Genomic DNA, 14,831 nt, shown 5'->3' with positions numbered 1-14,831 from the left:
TGGTATATAGGGCAATGTACTGAACCTGAAAGCTTCTCGTGATCTCAGGAAGGAAGATATAGTGTGACTTAGCCTTCAAGACTATCATAAAACATACCACAAGTAAATCATACAAAAAAAAAGAATATGACTGCCTCAGCCAGTATGTTAGAATAACTGTTTAGTATCCTTCCAGAAGAAATATGAAACATGCAAAAACCTTTTATGGAGGACTTGATATGCTGCTGAACTTTGCCCCAGATGAACCCAAAATTGATTGATTATGTAGTGCAGGTGGCAGCATAGAGGAACATTATTCTTCATTAACAAAGACTTGGTTATATGATAAGTATTCCCTTTATTTCCCAAACCTTTGACAAATATATCCTTCTAGTCATTCGCACTTCACTCGTCCTCTCCATAGGCTCAAACCACTTTATTACTTCCTCTTGAGCTCTCAATCATACTCCACTTACTACAACATCTCTTTTTCCTTGTAATTCTTTACACATTAACCCTCCTCACTCTACACATTGTCCATTTTTTTTTTTTTTTTTTTTTTTTTTTTTTGCCGCTGTCTCCCGCATTTGCGAGGTAGCACAAGGAAACAGACGAAAGAAATGGCCCAACCCACCCCCATACACATGTATATACACTCGCCCACACACGCAAATATACATACCTACACCGCTTTCCATGGTTTACCCCAGACGCTTCACATGCCCTGATTCAATCCACTGACAGCACGTCAACCCCGGTATACCACATCGCTCCAATTCACTCTATTCCTTGCCCTCCTTCCACCCTCCTGCATGTTCAGGCCCCGATCACACAAAATCTTTTTCACTCCATCTTTCCACCTCCAATTTGGTCTCCCTCTTCTCCTCGTTCCCTCCACCTCCGACACATATATCCTTTTGGTCAATCTTTCCTCACTCATACTCTCCATGTGCCCAAACCATTTCAAAACACCCTCTTCTGCTCTCTCAACCATGCTCTTTTTATTTCCACACATCTCTCTTACCCTTACGTTACTTACTCGATCAAACCACCTCACACCACACATTGTCCTCAAACATCTCATTTCCAGCACATCCATCCTCCTGCGCACAACTCTATCCATAGCCCACGCCTCACAACCATACAACATTGTTGGAACCACTATTCCTTCAAACATACCCATTTTTGCTTTCCGAGATAATGTTCTCGACTTCCACACATTCTTCAAGGCTCCCAGAATTTTCGCCCCCTCCCCCACCCTATGATCCACTTCCGCTTGCATGGTTCCATCCGCTGCCAGATCCACTCCCAGATATCTAAAACACTTCACTTCCTCCAGTTTCTCTCCATTCAAACTCACCTCCCAATTGACTTGACCCTCAACCCTACTGTACCTAATAACCTTGCTCTTATTCACATTTACTCTTAACTTTCTTCTTTCACACACTTTACCAAACTCAGTCACCAGCTTCTGCAGTTTCTCACATGAATCAGCCACCAGCGCTGTATCATCAGCGAACAACAACTGACTCACTTCCCAAGCTCTCTCATCCCCAACAGACTTCATACTTGCCCCTCTTTCCAAAACCCTTGCATTCACCTCCCTAACAACCCCATCCATAAACAAATTAAACAACCATGGAGACATCACACACCCCTGCCGCAAACCTACATTCACTGAGAACCAATCACTTTCCTCTCTTCCTACACGTACACATGCCTTACATCCTCGATAAAAACTTTTCACTGCTTCTAATAACTTGCCTCCCACACCATATATTCTTAATACCTTCCACAGAGCATCTCTATCAACTCTATCATATGCCTTCTCCAGATCCATAAATGCTACATACAAATCCATTTGCTTTTCTAAGTATTTCTCACATACATTCTTCAAAGCAAACACCTGATCCACACATCCTCTACCACTTCTGAAACCACACTGCTCTTCCCCAATCTGATGCTCTGTACATGCCTTCACCCTCTCAATCAACACCCTCCCATATAATTTACCAGGAATACTCAACAAACTTATACCTCTGTAATTTGAGCACTCACTCTTATCCCCTTTGCCTTTGTACAATGGCACTATGCACGCATTGCGCCAATCCTCAGGCACCTCACCATGAGTCATACATACATTAAATAACCTTACCAACCAGTCAACAATACAGTCACCCCCTTTTTTAATAAATTCCACTGCAGTACCATCCAAACCTGCTGCCTTGCCGGCTTTCATCATGTAAAATATTAGCTCTGAAATCATAAGGTGCAGTAAGTTATAGCAAGAGGATACACCATAGATTTACAATGTCCAAGACTGTTGAACATGTTGCTTGCAGTTGTCAGAAACAGTTTGGGGTGTACAAGTGGAGGAATTTAAGAAGGTCTTGAGTAAGTATTTACAAAGTATAGTATACCAACCAGGCTATGGTGGTTATGTGGGCCTGCAGGGTGAGTCTCCAAGTGCTTGGCTGACCAGTGACCCAACTCAGCAGCTTGGACTCATCACTAGATGTGATTTTAGAAGACAAATGAAGATTGTTAGTTAAAGAAAAAGTAAGCTAAGGTCTGAATAGGAATATTATGTAACACGAAGTTATAGTGATCTGTATGAGAGGGTCTTAGGAGTAGACATTTTACTTTACTTGTTGCCAGAGTCCTCCCATAGGAGAATTGTAAATGGTACAGACTGTCAGCTGGCAGATATTAAATTCTTCAAGTACATGGATAAGGAAATATTCAGCAAAATGTTTAAATTGTTTAGTAGTTCAAAAATAGAGTGTGCTTCTTAAGTTTGCCTTCCAAAAAGAAACACAAAGAACTAATAGAGAAGGTCTGGAGGAGGGCAACAGAGATGGTACAGCAGAGTCATAATGATTTATGAAATCCATATTTGCATTTATAAATTCATGGGTACCTCTGTCATTACTCTTTGAAATTTTGCTGTTGAGTTTCATAATTCACAGCTGAGCATTGGTGGCCGCAGCATATGAATACCTAGGTCAGCACTTGGTGGGTGTTAATGATCTTGAATAATTAATTTTCTACATTGGAGTTATTACCAAATTCTTGATGGAACTTAGACCATGCTATCCTGTAGATGCTACGGAGGATGATGCTTCTGAATTCAAACACCAACAGACTGTTGGGACCAAATGAGGCAATTTGAGATAGTGAAAGAGATCTGAGACTTTTGTGGTAGGAGGAGAAAGACATACAATTTTTTCAAAGCAGCAGACTTTTTAAATTTCTGTACAGCTAAGGAGGTGCAAACAATGTCACTCATGAATTTGAAGCTAAACGTATTTATCAAGTATATGCATAAATGTATCTGTGGTACTGCTTTCAACTACTGTGTTTGGTAAATCATTCCATATGTTAAGAATCCTATTGAAGAAAAATTACTTTGCCTCATTCAGTGTAAAACGTTTGCCCACGAGTTTATATTCATTATATGAGTGATATCTGACAAGTATACCATTAAACAGCTTGTGAGATTAAGATTATTGAAGCCTTTAATGATTTTGAATATTTGTATTAGGTCACTTTTTCACCTTCTCTTTTCTAAGCTAGATGAATTTGATTTGTTTAGCTGTTTTCATAGGATTTGTATCTTAGGCTGGGAATCACCTTGGTACTCTGTCTCTGTACTTTCTCCATTCTGCTTGTCTTTCTTCAAGTAGGGTGATGAAAAACTGGACACAGTATTGAAGACAGGAATGCACTAGTGTCGAAAGCCCTAACTTTGAATCCAAGAATTTGTTTGCCCTTTTCACTGCCTTTTTGCTCTGCTTGCTTAGCCTTAGGTCACCAGACTTTTTTACTCCCAAGCCCTTTTCCTCTTTTACCATTTGTAGCTCTTAGCAGAATTCATATTGTAGCTTGCCTTTATGTTTTTACAGCTGATATGTAAAATTTTGTACTTATCAATATTAGGATTCATTTGCCACCTGTTAGCCCAGTCCATTAGTTTATCAATGTTAGTTTGAAGCTGCAGACATTCAGTTTCTGTTGTAGATGTATTTCCCTACCTAGTATCATCTGTGAATTTAGATATCCTGCAATGAAGCCTGTTGTCAATATCGTTAATATATATGAGATAGAGAACTGGTCCCAAGACTGATCCTTACAACACACCACTTGTTATGTCTAACCTTTCAGAGGCTTGGCCATTAATCACAACTCTCTTATTTCTGTCTAGTTGGCCAGTTTTCTGATCATCAAAGTACAACCCCGTATATGTAACATGTGACTTTGTTAGTAACCTTTGATTTGGGACTTTTATCAAATGCTTTTTGCAAATCTAGATAAATGGCATTGGCTGGTTGATTATTTCATTAAAGAAACCTAGCAGATTCATCAGAACATTAGGAATTTCATCACAAGCCATGCTGAGAATCATTTTGTAAGGGATGGTCCTCTGAGTGGTGTACAGTCTTTTCCCAAGTGATGATTGCCATTAGTTTACCATCTACAGACGTTAAGCTGATTGTTTGATAATTTCAGGGCAGTGATTTATGTATATTTTGAATGTGATGAAGTACACCACCTCCCCCACAAATATATAAGGAACACGGCTCTTAGCTGCCCCCACCAGTAACTGAGGAAGAAGACACCTCACTTCCCCTGCCAGTATCATGGAACAGTGTTCTGTGCTTTGCTCACCTGTATCTAAGGAACAGTGTTCTGTGCTTCTCCCACCAGTGTCAAAGGAACAGTGTTCCATGCTTCCCATGCCAGTATCTGAGGAGCAAAGTTCCTTGCCTCCCCCATGAATACCTGAGGAACTAGACTACTCTCTTCTCCCACTATTACTTGAGGAACAAAGATCCTTGCCTCCTCCACCAGCACCTGAGGAACGAGACTTTTTGTTTCCCCTACTATTACCTGAGGAACAAGGCTCCTCACCTTCCCTCACCATTACATGAGGAATAAAGCTCATCTCCTCCCCAACACTACCTGAGAAATAAGTTCCTTGCTTCCCCACCAGTATCTGAGGAACAAGGCCATTTGCTTACCCCCACCAGTACCTTTGGAACAAAGCTCTTTGCCTTCCCCACCAGTACCTGGAGAACAAGGATCTTTACCTCTCCCACCAGTATCTGAGGAACAGTGTTCCTTGCCTTCCCACCAGTACCTGGAGAACAAGGGTCTTTACCTTCCCCACCAGTACCTGAGGCACAGGATATTTTGCCTCCCCCACCAGTATCTGAGGAACAGGGCTCTTTGCCTCCCCCACCAGAACCTGAGGAACAAGGCTACTCATTTCCTCCCCCCAGGACCTGAGAAACAAGCTCCCCACTTCCCTCTGCAGTTAGAAGAACAAGTCTCCTTGCCTCCCCTACCAGTACCTGAGGAATAAGGCTCCTTGTCTCCCCTACCAGTACCTGAGCAACAAGGCTTCTCACCTCCCTCACCAGTTCCTGAGGGACAAGGCTTCTCCCCCACCAGTACCAAATGAACAAGGCTCCTCCTCTCCTTTATGTTTTTTTTGTAATAATGAGGAGCTGGAAGGGCTTGGATATCATGAACAAAATGTTTGATAAATTTGCTTCGGAAATGTATGATTGTACACTGGAGGAGGAAAGTAGAGTGATTCTCTGTGTCATGACATGCCATTCATATCACGTAAGTTGAACTATTGTTCATTTTTTCTTTTTTGTGTTCATTTACTGCATTTGTTGATGTTAAGTGTGTATTAAAGCAATTTTGGAACTTTTAATGCAAGTTTTTTGGCATGTGGAACCTTTCTAATTATTAGGAATCACAATTTGATTATTTGTTGAGGCTTCTGGTACCTAACCCATGAATTATGGCCACTCCCTTGTGTCAGAATTCACTGAGCTACAGTGAGAGTTTAGAGGATGTAGATTTGTCCATTGTGGAAGAGAAAAGAGTAAGGGGTGATGTGATTTTAACCTTTTTAAGTATTCAGACAAGTCTGATATAGTCAGTTAACAGTTCTTTGAAAGGTGCAGAGATCGAATAACCAGAGGCCATCATGAATTTAGGGAAGAAATTTGTTAGAAAAAATGTAAAGAATTACTTTAATAGTATATGAGCAATGGATGATTGGAATAAGCTTTTTGATGATATTTTGAATGCTGACAAAAGAGATGTGATATTGGTGAAATTTGGAGAGATGGAACCCATGATTGTAAGTCTCTCCTTGTACTTTAAGAACAGTTGACAAATGGGTAATGATTATTCATACAACTGAACCTCAAGGTATGCAGGCATACATTCCAGTATATTAAACTAGTAAATGTATGAATTTGAAAACTTAACATGATGGAAAACATAAAGTTCTAAACCCATCAGAAATAAAAGATTAAGCTCTCATTGATATGTTATTTAGTTCACTTAAATACATCTGAGGTGTTTATTGGAAAAAAGTGTTAAAGAAATCTTTTGAAATGTAAAATAATAAGATTGCACTGTACCTCCACAGGATATAGCACTGAGCTCAGGATAAGAGAGTGGAAGGTGATCACTAAGTGGTGGAGGCTGGTCAAGTGCTTGTGGTGGTGGAAGCAGTGAGCATTGATGTATGTAATGGCTGTTGCTGAAGTTTGGATATCAGTGGTCATGGAATCAGGCTACATTATGATGGATATGGTGGTACCCAGTACTGTTCAGCAGAACCTACTTATTGGTTCTTAATTCCAATATATGTTATTGAGCTCCCTGTATGGCTAAGTCATAACCTGTTTAAGATGGAAACTTTAAGAGCTGTGAACCAGGTCACTGTCATATTTGTGAATCACTTGTTGAAAGTTGGTGGCCGCATACATAATCTCCAACTGTGGTGCATTGGTGATGGACTTACAAAAAGTATGAAAAAATTTCCTCAGCCTCTCATCTTGATCTTCCTCAGGTGCAGATGTAAGCTGAGGAACTCTGTCTATCTATTTATACCTCTTGTGCCTGTTCCTTACAGGAACTTCCATCAAGGAGTTGTCCACGGCATAAGAGTCTCTACTTATCCCTGTCCTTACATGCCTTCCTTGCATATACCTTTCCATGCATTCTTCCACCATTTCTCTCCTTCTAGTGTTTTTCCACTGTGTGTCCCTAAGTCACAGGTAGTCTTCCTGTGACTTTGTTGTATCATACTTTGTTATTGTAAATGTCCCCTCTTGCATTCTTTCCTTATTCCCATGTGACCTCAAAGTATGACGTTTCATCCAGTCTTTCATTTGACAATTCATTGCCTTTGCATTCTCTGCCTTACCAAATCTTTCATACACCCCCACATTTCTTTTTTCGTTCCATATAGTCATACTACATGAAGGAACTCATCGGGTACATATGATGCCAAATGCTCTAACACTTTATCCTCTATCAAGTTGTAGTGTCCACTTCTTCATGTGAAAGTTCATAATGTGAGTCCTTGAACACATGTAGGCAAAACAGATGCCATACAGTTTGAGAGGATACATTCGCATCCACACTATCATGGTAGTGATAGCATTCTAAATATAATTCTTCCGGCATTCCATAGCACTCACTCTAACCATAGTTTTGCCAGCATTCCATAGCACTTACTCTACCATAGTTTTGCCAGCATCTGATGCTGTGTTAGGTTTAAGTTGAGCCCCTTATTGCATTTTAACACCCTTGCTCCATGAGTTCATTAGGGATGAGGTATTGAAATATATAAAAATCAAGTTACCATGTGGATCACTGAGGTAAGCAAGATTCACCTGCTTGACAATCAAGAACCACCATTATCTTGACGATGGTGTACAAAATCTGCATTCTTTTCATTGAGGGAGGGGGTTATGTAGTTGTCATTTAATTTATGTGGAAGTCATATCATGTTACATTAACAATCTAAAGAAACCAATACTTATGATTAAACCAAACTTATGATTAAAATGATCACATTGCTGGACACATTGATCAGTTATTGATGGACAGGAAGCACTGTAAAAATTTATGAATCGGATGAAAAGTAAAGCTAATGTGAAGTCACGTGAATGTGGGAGTCACTTCGACTTACTAAGTATGCCTGAAGCAAGGCATGCATATTGTCATGCATATTTCATGAAACCATGAAATACAAGGGAAACTCATCCCTATATTCTATTTATGGCCAGTATCTTAAGTGTTTCTCTTGACAGACCCATGCAAAATGTGACAAACATTGCTTCCTCCCTAGAGATGGCTGTGGAGAACAAAAATATGAAAGAGAAATGCTCATCTCCTTGCTCTGTTAACAAAATGTTTCATTGTATATTGCTCAGTGATGCTTTCATATACAGCATGAGCAATACTGAATTTTATTCACATCTCTTCAGCTCGTCTGCCTGAAGTAGCATGCTAATGGCGTGCGATGTTATTGACCCTTGTGTAACAGTGAGAAAATTTTGTGTAGATAGAAAGCTATTCTTCTCACAGGAGCTTTGATCATGTAGAATTGGTGATGATGACTTTAGCCATTGGATGGAGGATGTACAGAGTATTTGAAATAACACTTTAGGAGTTAACACCCATTGAGCTCCTACAACTTAAATCTGCATCTGGGAAAAGAGATCAAGGTGCTGTAAGGCCAAGAAAGTTCTGCAAGTTGTGGATTAGTCCATCATCAGTGCACACCTGTAGTTGAGTCTACAGGTTGCTACTACCAGCAACAGATGATTCACCAATGTGACAATGAAATGGATCAGAGCTCATCATTAATTTCCATCTTAAACAGGTTATGATTGCACCATACAAGGAGCTCTATGAGAAACACAAGAAACAAACACCAATATCTAAGTCCTTCCAACCAATGTCAGCTTTACCTGCCATTATGCAGCCTGCTTCCACTACCACTGGTATGCCGTCCTCAACCACAGCCACTACCACCATCACATCTCATTCTGCCTCCACCAGTCTGTAATCACCTTCCACCCTCTCCACCATTGTCTTCCCATGTGTGCAAGGTGCTATGCTGTTATCAGGTAAGGACAGTGCAATTTTTTTAAAGTACTATTTTTTCTTTTTTAATCATTTTAGAATAACTTGTATGTTTTGCAATAATGTATAAATAAGTGCAGCATATGTGGGAGATTCTTAGCTCTATTTTTCAAAAAGATTGATGTTTTAAAAGCTATTCATTTTAGAATTACATGAAGTGCTTTAGAATATAAACTAGCACATATGTGAAGTGTTTTAGAATGGAATCTTGCATAATTTTAGGGTATGTATACAATAGGGAACTTACAGCCAGGTTTATGATGATTTTTTTTTTATTATCTAATATGGTATAGACAAATAACATTCCTGAGTCAAAACCATCCTGAGTGAATGGAAAAGTAAAAGAAAAAGAAAGTAGAAATTAATCAGGATTCTGCTAGAGTTTGTAGACCAGACTCTTAAAGCAAGAAAGTTTTTGAAAAGGGAAGAACAAAAGGAAAATTACACAGCTGTTCAAGGGAAGAAGACACCACAATAGCCTATCCTTATGTGAAAAGTTTCCACACAAGCAGTAGGAAGCAGCAACCAAATGTGTGCCATAGGCCCAAACCCTGGCTTGGGGATGGAGATACATGCAGACATTTCACAAGAGTAGTGGCGATACTAATACTTATAGAACAGAGAGAGAGCAGCAACACTGCAGCATATGGAAAGGGAAGATTAAAAAAAGATGATCCTAGGAGAATTTATGAGATGGAAGGCTTGTGATTTTACTCTTAGTTGATAGAGGTGGAGGACAAATAATACCCCAGTTGGTATGAAACAGCTGCTCACAAGAAAATGATTATGGCACTTATACCACACTCCCAGCTTATAGGAAGCAGACATTTTGATGTTTACTATGTGGGGTTTCAAGGACAGATTGGAGGGTAAGGTTATGGCCAGCATGTTTATATTATTACAAGGTTGACTTTGGTGTTTTGAAATTGAAGAGGGAAAAAATTATCCTTTGAAAGAGATCTGGGGAGGAATTGCATTGTAGCACTATTAGATTTTAGAAAGTTTCAACTTTCCTTTGAGAAGTACTGCATAGGTCTGAATTCAGGGAGGAAAGATGATCAGTATGAGAAAGAGAACAACTTCCAAAGGGAGGAAAAGTGAGTTGAAGTATGTAAAGTGGGATCATCAGCATGAGTGTTAATAGGGTTAAATGTAGAAGAGAGATCATTTTATTGATAGAAGAGAATAGGTGATAGGACAGAACCCTGAGGAACACCACCAAGGATAGGAGGGGGAAGTCATTCCATCAATAACTCCTGTGATGAAACAGTCAGAGAGGAAACTGCTTCAGAGAACAGAGAAGCTGTGAAACTGAAGGAAGGGAGTTTAGAAAGCAAAGAATTGTTATTATTAACTGTTAAGCAGTGAGCATGGTCCAGAAATCCTATCATATTGGGGGAGGGAGATTCCTTGGTGAAATGTCATAGAGTAGCATTTAGAAGTAACAGAAAATACACAGATAGTCATTTTGCTATCTTTATTTTTCTCTGGCCCAATGATAAGTGAGTGCTCGAAGGATTTGTGAATGAGCTGTTTGACAGTTCCTGTTACCTCAGGAAGATGTGAAGACATTTCTTTGTTTCTGTTGAGCTTGTTTTGTGTTTGTACTCTATCTTTATACATAGGCGCAGTTGTTATGGTAAATAACATTAATGTTATTAGATTCATTACACCTATTGCACCAGTATTCAGGTTGAAGGAGATTGATTAGTGAGCATGGGAAATTTATTGTTACATTTCTTTCTTTCTTTATACTTAATGCTCTTCTCAAATTTCATACACACTTTTCATACATAGGTGCAGATGACATATGTAGAAATAATAAGCCTTTCACACAACAAATATATATGTCAAAGAGAAGAGAGTGGTGAGAGTAATTGAGCTTGGAAAGGAGACTTGTGTGAGGAAGTACTAGGAGAGATTGGGTGCAGAATGGCGAAAGGTGACAGCAAATGATGTGAGGGGAGTGTGTAAGGAATGGGACATATTTAGGGAGGCAGTGATAGCATGTGCAAGAGATGCATGTGGCATGAGAAAGGTGGAAGGTGGGCAGATGAGAAAGGATAGTGGGTGGTGGGATGAAGAGGTAAAGTTGTTAGTGAAAGAGAAAAGAGAGGTGTTTGAATGACACTTTAAAGGAAGGAGTGCAAATGACCGGGAGGTGTATAGGAGAAAGCGGAGTTCAGGGATGTTAAGAGGAAGATGCAAGAATTGATTAAGAGGGTAAATGAGAATTAGAGTGAGAGAGTATCATTAAACTTTGGGGAAAATAAGAACTTGTTTTGGAAGGAGGTAAATAACATGCATGTCAAGAGAACAATTGGGAACATCAGTGAAGGGGGTAAGGGGGGAAGTGATAACAGGTAGAGTTAGAGTGAGGAAGAGTTGGAGTGAGTATTTTGAAGATTTTTTTAATGTGTTTGATGATATAGTAGCAGTTGTAGGGTGTTTTGGTAGGGTTGGTGTGCGATGTGAGAGAGTTACCGAGAGTGGTTTGATGAAGAGAGAAGAGGTAGTGAAAGCCTTGCAGAAGATGAAATCTGGCAAGGCAGTGGGGTTGGATGGTATTGCAGTGGAATTTATTAAGAAAGGGGGTGACTGTGTTGTGAAGGATATTCAATGTGTATGTATCATGGTGAAAGTGTCTGATGATTGGTGAAATGCATGTATAGTGCCAATTGTACAAAGGCAAAGGGGATAAAAGTAAGTGTTCAAACTAGAAATGGAAAAGTTTGTTGAGTATTGCTGGAAAATTGTATGGGAGGGTATTGACTGAGAGGTGGAGGCATGTACAGAGTTTGAGATTGGGGAAGAGCAGTGTAGTTTCAGAAGTGGTAAAGGATATGTGGATCAAGTGTTTGCTTTGAAGAATTTGTGTGAGAAATATTTAGAGAAACAGATGGATTTGTATGTGGCATTTAAGGATCTGGAGAAGGCATATGACAGGGTGGATAGAGATTCTTTGTGGAAGGTCTCAAGAGTATACAGTATGAGAGGTAAGCTGCTAGGTGCAGTGAGTTTTTATTAAGGATGTAAGGTATATGTACGAGTAGGAAGAGAGAAGAGTGATTGGTTCCCAGTGAAAGTCAGTCTATGGCAGGGGTGTGTGATGTCCCCATGGTTGTTTAATTTGTTTATGGATGGGGTTGGTTAGGGAGGCAGATGCAAGAGTTTTGGAGAGATGGGCGAGCATGAAGTCTTTTGGGCATGAGAGGGCTCGGAAAGTGAGTCAGTTGTTGTTTACTGAAGATACAGCACTGATGCTGATTCGAGTGTGAAACTGAAGAAGATAGTGACTGAGTTAGGGTGTGAAATGAGAAAGTTGAGAGTAAATGTGAATAAAAGCAAGGTTATTAGCAGGGTTCAGGGATGTGAGTTTGAATGGAGAAAAATTGGAGGAAGTGAAATGTTTTAGATATCTTGGAGTTGACTTAGCAGTAAATGGAACCATGGAAGTGGAAGTGAGTCATAGGGTGGAAGAGGGGGCAAATGTTCTGGGAGTGATGAAGAATGTGTGGAAAGAGAGGATGTAGTCACAGAAAGTAAAATGGGCATGTGTGAAAGAATAGTGGTTCCAACAGTGTTACATGGTTGTGAGGCATGGGCTATAGATAGGGTTATGTGGAGGAGGGTGGATGTGTTGGAAATGAAATGTTTGAGGCCAATATTTGGTGTGAGGTGGTTTGATTGAGTAAGTAATGAAAGGGTAAGAGAGATGTGTGGTAATGAAAAAAGTGTGGTTGAGAGAGCAGAAGAGGGTGTGTTGAAGTGGTTTGGACACATGGAGGGAATGAGTAGGGAAAGATTGACAGGGAGGATATATGTGTCAGAGGTGAGGGAAGGAGGAGAAGTGTGAGACCAAATTGGAGGTGGAAGGAGAGAGTGAAAAAGATCTTGAGTGGTTGGGGCGTGAACATACAGTTGGGTGAAAGGCATGCAAAGAATAGAGTAAACTGGAGTGATGTGGTATACGGGGGTCGATGTGCTGTTGATGGATTGGGCCAGGGTATGTGAAGCATTTGGGGTGGACCATGGGGTCTGTAGGGCTTGGAAATGGAAAGGGAGCTGTGGTTTTGGTGCACTACACATTACATTTAGAGACTGAGTGTGAACAAATGTGGCCTTTTTGTCTTTTCTTGGTGCTACCTCGCTAATGTGGGAGACCGTGATTAAGTATAATGAAAAATATTCATGGTTTCCAATCCCTTTGGGAACTCCTTCATGGGGATGGCCAGGGCAAAAGATCTCCCTAACAAGTGAACTCTTGTGCCACTTCTAAGCTGGCAGAGGGCAACTCATTGCAGTATTTCCAGGGCTTTTACGTAATGTTCCTTCTGACTACTTCAACCTAATATGTCTACTTAATGTTCCTGCCTAATATTGCAACCTGTGACTTCTACATAATGATTCTACCTACTACTTCTTCCTTATGTTTCTACCTTATGTTCCTTTCTACTAGTTCTGTTTGTTGCTCTTACCATTATGCCAAAAGGTTTGGTTAGCACATAGCACTCACCACAGGAAATCTAAAGTTAGAAGGAATGAGTTTTGTGAATTAAGTGATATCAGATGTTATATGGGACAAGAGTAGAGTGTATATTTGTGGACAGAATGCTAGCAGTCTGTGTGTGGGTGAGGGAAAAAAAGACAGCTGTTTGGGTTAGAGGGGTGCAAATTGACAACCACTAAAGTTCTGGCTCATACGCAGCAGTTGCTAATCCTCTAATACCTAGACAAGTAGTGCCAGTAGTATACCTTCCTGGTTAGTGGTTGCCTACCAACTACTTCCTGTCAGGTTGATAAGAAGTGTGAGAAAAACAGAACAAGTGGGAACATCAGTGAAGGGGATTAATGGGGATTGGTAACAGGTATGTGATGAGTAAGGAGATAGTGTAAGTATTTTGAAGGATTGTTTAAGTTTGTTTGATGATAGGATGGCAGATATAGGGTGTTTTGGGTTGGTAGGGAAAATGGTTTGTTGAAGAGAAAGGAGGCGGTGAAAGCCTTTTTTAAGATGAAATATGGCAAAACACTTGGTATAGATGGTATTGGAGTTGAATTTCTTATGAAAGAGTGTGGTTGTGTTGTTCAGATTTTCAGTGTATGTATGGATTATGTATAGATCCCATGTATAAAGGCAAGGGGATAAAGGCAAATGCTTTGATGTCTACTGTTTCCAAAGTCTTTGAAATCTTCCTTATCTCCTACATCCTTAGACATCTTGAATCTCTCAATCTCTGTCTATCACCAGTATGGCTTCTGTAAGGTGAGATCCGCTTGTGATATTCTTACTAATTCCTGGTCATTATCCCTGAAAGATATTGGGAATTTCTATGTATTTGCCCTTGGCATATCCAAAGCCTTTAGCAGGGTGTGGCTTTAGGGTCTCATCTCTTAAGCTCCCCTCTTTTGTCTTCTCTCCCTCAATTTGCTGCCTTCTATGGTTGTTGAGGGATCACCCTTTTCCCTTTCTGTGAGCAGTGTTGTCCATCATGGTACTGTCCTGTCTCCTACACTTTTTCTCCTTTTTATCAATAATTTCATCTCCCACAAATAACCAAGCAAAATAATCAAGTGCATTCATGTGATGATGACTTAGAACTGCATTCCCCCACATTCTTCAGTTCTTCTTCTCCCACATGATATGAATCTTGTCTCAACACAACTTTCTTAATGAATTTAGACTTGAACAGGATATGGTAGTTGGGTTGTTGAAATCTGGTTAATTTTAATCCCTCCAAGACCCAGTTTCTACCCCTTTTTTTTATCAAAAATTCCTCACAACTTTTCTCTCCCCTGACTGTTGCATAATTCCTCCTCTTCACTTAGTGAACATACTTGTTATTACTGTAACATTCACTCTTTCTTGGAAGCCCCACATTATA

At 40.0% G+C, this 14,831-nt stretch overlaps 1 protein-coding gene across 2 annotated transcripts in view; it reads left to right on the top strand.

Annotated features, from left to right (window-relative positions):
• Positions 1 to 14,831, top strand: part of LOC139751412 (uncharacterized) — a 239,291-nt gene that overhangs the window by 163,114 nt on the left and 61,346 nt on the right. Inside the window, exon 13 of one of the 2 annotated variants that reach the window (XR_011713343.1) lies at positions 8,684 to 8,930. The exons of the other annotated variant lie outside the window; for it this stretch is intronic. The gene's annotated coding sequence lies outside the window, so the exon portion shown is untranslated. The remainder of the gene's footprint in view (positions 1 to 8,683; positions 8,931 to 14,831) is intronic. 2 annotated transcript variants of the gene reach the window in all.

The sequence above is a fragment of the Panulirus ornatus genome, chromosome 11 (genome assembly GCF_036320965.1).
Source record: "Panulirus ornatus isolate Po-2019 chromosome 11, ASM3632096v1, whole genome shotgun sequence".
Lineage (NCBI taxonomy): Eukaryota > Metazoa > Arthropoda > Malacostraca > Decapoda > Palinuridae > Panulirus > Panulirus ornatus.
The sequence above is the reverse complement of the archived record's forward strand: the minus strand, read 5'-3'. Positions and strand labels throughout refer to the sequence as shown.